Source organism: Bactrocera tryoni, chromosome 3 (genome assembly GCF_016617805.1).
Source record: "Bactrocera tryoni isolate S06 chromosome 3, CSIRO_BtryS06_freeze2, whole genome shotgun sequence".
NCBI lineage: Eukaryota > Metazoa > Arthropoda > Insecta > Diptera > Tephritidae > Bactrocera > Bactrocera tryoni.
Window position 1 is genome coordinate 11986842 of NC_052501.1, and position 3754 is coordinate 11990595.

Genomic DNA, 3754 nt, shown 5'->3' on the forward strand with positions numbered 1-3754 from the left:
AATAGTCCACTACTACTACCTATATGAAGTGTCAGTGTGTGTGTGTGTGTATGTGGTTTGTTTGTTGCGCTGTCCTCAGACGTTCGAATTGTCGGTCGGCTGGTCGAGACGGCACGCCATCCATCAGCTGGACCACAAATGTGCATTCACAGAGCCAAAGGAGCACATAAAAATGAGTAGCGAAAGAAAAAAAAACAACAACAACATCAAAACAGGTAGCAATCAATTTCATTGCACTCGGGCATTTGATGGCTCGAATGGCCGGCCACCGAGCAGCTTGTGTTGCTGTGTTGCTGTGTGGCTGTTTTTGTTGTACTTTTTCGAGTTTTTGTTTTATGTGCTTTTGATTTGCTTATGTCTACAGGGAATTCCGCATGGAGCGCAGCCAACACACACTCCACACAGCTCTACCTGTGCAACACACACACACAAATCGGATCGGCTGCATAGGATATGAGCGTAGAAATTTGGATGTTACGAGCCTGCAGTCGTAGCAGTTATCTTATTAACATTGGACAGGTTTTTTGCCTTTACGCTTGTCATATTCCCAGGCGGCATTTAGCAGTTAGCATTCGGCGCTAGGCACTAGGCACTCGGCGCTTCAACGCTCGTTATGACCTTAGAATCGATGTGTGTGTTTGCCTTAAGGCCTTGGTCAATGGACTGATATATTTTCTTTCTTTTGTTTTCAGCTTGATTTGTTTCATTTCGTTTCACTTCCAAATGTTTAATGCCTCAACTTGTGATCAACCGAAACGAGAGCTCTCCGTATAACAGGTAACGACAATTGGACATACATTTACATACACACATATTTGGAAAAACAATAGCCCTAACAACAAATAATGACTACTTATGTGTATGAGCATCCACTGCATGCAAGTATGGTAGTTGCTGAAGATATCGGGTTCAGCCGCAGCCTCCACGCTGGCGTTGATGTCGGCTTTCACACCTTTGATGTTTGATGATCGCCACACTGATGATCTTGCCTTACCGTTGCTGCCATTAACACTCGGCGGTTCGAAATATCGAAATTGTTTACTTTGTTCTTTTAGAGTTCATTTATACTTTTAAGTAAATGTGTGTATATATGGAAAAAGTTGCATTGAACCTTTAGTCCAATTTGAAATGGGGCTTAATTTTTTATGCAATACTGAGAGTGTTTGGTATTTATTTATTGTAGGAATCTGAAAAAGGATTTAATTGGTCAATGGGATCGTTAAAACTTAAATCTGGTATAATTTTTCTACGAGTCTACCAAGAACTTATCCCAAAAATTGGAAATGAACATTTGCGATTTAGTCCTCAACTTTTAGTCTTCTTTTAGCTCGATACACTTAACCCAACGGAGGATGGAATCATGTGTAGAAGTTCACGTAAATGAGGGAAGTTCACATGGGAGTGGCCAGCAACCATTCTTTTACATGTGGCTCACGAGTTCCGGTCTTAGAACAAGTACCTTCTTGTAAGACACAAAACTTTCACTTGAAGGCGAGCTAAAGTAAGAAGGCGAACCATTTAGCCACCACGTAAAAAACGTAAACAACAGCCTCGGATGAGAAACCGCCCTTTTGATGACAACCACTACAACCATATTAAGGATTAGTATTAACACCAACAACAATGTCAGCCTCGAAATCAAACGCAGAATAGCTCTTGCCAAAAGGTGCTCCTTTGGACTGAGTAGGCAGTTCAGAAGTAAAGTCCTCTCTCGACAAACAAGGACCACACTCTATAAGTCACTCATTATTCCCGTCCTACTTTATGATGCAAAGGCATGGAGGATGACAACATCTGATGAGTCGATGTTACGAGTTTGCGAAAGAAAAGTTCTGCGGAAGATTTATGAGCCTTCACACATTGACCACGACGAATATCGTATTCGATGGAACTATGAGCTATATGAGATATACGACGACATTGACATAGATCAGCGAATTAAAAGACTGCGGCTACGTTGACTAGGTCATGTTGTCCGAATGGATGAAAACACTCCAGCTGTGAAATTATTCGACGCAATACCCGCGCGCTAAGGAAGACCTCCACTCCGTTGGAAAGACCAGGTGGAGAAGGACCTGACTACACTTGAAATCTCCAATTGGCGCCAAACAACGAAGGATGGCTAACGCGTTGTTGTAAACTCGGCTATATCCGCGTAAGAGTTTCTACGCCAACAAAGAAGATCCTAACTCAACGAATTTTTGACTTATCTAACCGGTCTGAATGATATGGTTTCTAGAGGTCTGTAAAGTAGGTCGTGGAGGCGATAACTTCCTCATTTGACTAATTTCTGTCCGGGAAACGATTTTTCCAAATATGGAGCAGAGTCGCACGCGTACAAATCTGGAAAATATCAATCACCTAAATAGAAAAAATTAACGATTGGCCTTGATAAAGGTCTTTCTGTTTTTTCATCAAATCGGCTCAGTAGTAATTAGGCATTGCAGAACTCTATACCCATTTTATTCTTTTCAAGTAATCGAAGTAGATCATCCATGTGAAATTCAGAAAACCGTGACCATGCGCTTTATGACTGACAGAACAATATTGACCTACTTTGGACGTCGTCCTGTTCTGATTATTTCTTGTTCTTTGGTGTATATCAAATAACCAATGTTTAATCGATGATTACGAAGTGATCTTGACATTCCTTCGAACTGTAAAAGCTGCTGAAGTTGATCTCCCGGTTACGTTTGTTATCTGGAGTGAGCAAAAGAAGCTATTTCGAGCAACTTTAATCAGTTTCCTGCGTGGTTACCGGGTTCAGTGCAGACGTGGCGTCGTATTGTAAACCTTTAGACCAAATTTTTGACGGTCGCCATCGGTGGAGAAAATACAACGCATAAAGCATTAAGAACTTTTTGGTAAATTCACCTTCTTCAGAGCATGTTCGACGGATGTAGTTCACTGTTTTGACACTTTCTTAGACTATGTTATTTACTTATCGATACATGCTTCACAGATGCTCACCAAGGGACCCAGAAACTCCTTCGGATTGCTTTTATTCAGTTCCCATACTGTCTTTTATGAAGCCTACTGCGGCAGCTATTTTAAGTTGAGAATATTTTTCGCAAAACAAATCACAGTAACCTATATCCGAGCTTAAATACTTACTGAACCAAATCAAATCCAACTAGCTGCATTGAACTCCCAACTTATAAAAGTTTTTGAACGCTTCGCTTCTACTTTCAACGCTTATCAGCTGTGACTGAAAGATATGCCATAATATTCACAAAAAACAAAACTTTACCGTTACTCAGCGCGCATATAATAATATTTTTATTGCTTAACACCCTGAAAAAATACAACAACTACAATACGTAAAGGCAGAGCAAATGTGTATGTGTGTTCCAGTTGACTTTAGCGACGTCATCTGCGTCAACGCAAGCGCTCATGACGTTGCCACAACTGCAGTATCATCATGGCTATCATGCAGACTAAAAACAACAACAACTCCGTCGTCATCGTCAACGCAACTCCACACAGGCATAACTACGAGCACATACAGACATCCATGCAAACAAATATTATCATCACCAACATCGCTGGTATCGGCGATGTGCTGAGTGCAGTTGTTATCCTGTCTGCTGCTGTCTGTTGCTGTCACTGATTATCACCCCGCGTCGGTGGGACATTGTGGCATGTTGCTTGTATGCGCGCAATCTCACTCAAAAGCACACATACAAACACGTAAGCGTTTTTTAACCTCTGTATATATGTATGCATGTGTGTTGCTCGGTGCGCGTTTGTTGTC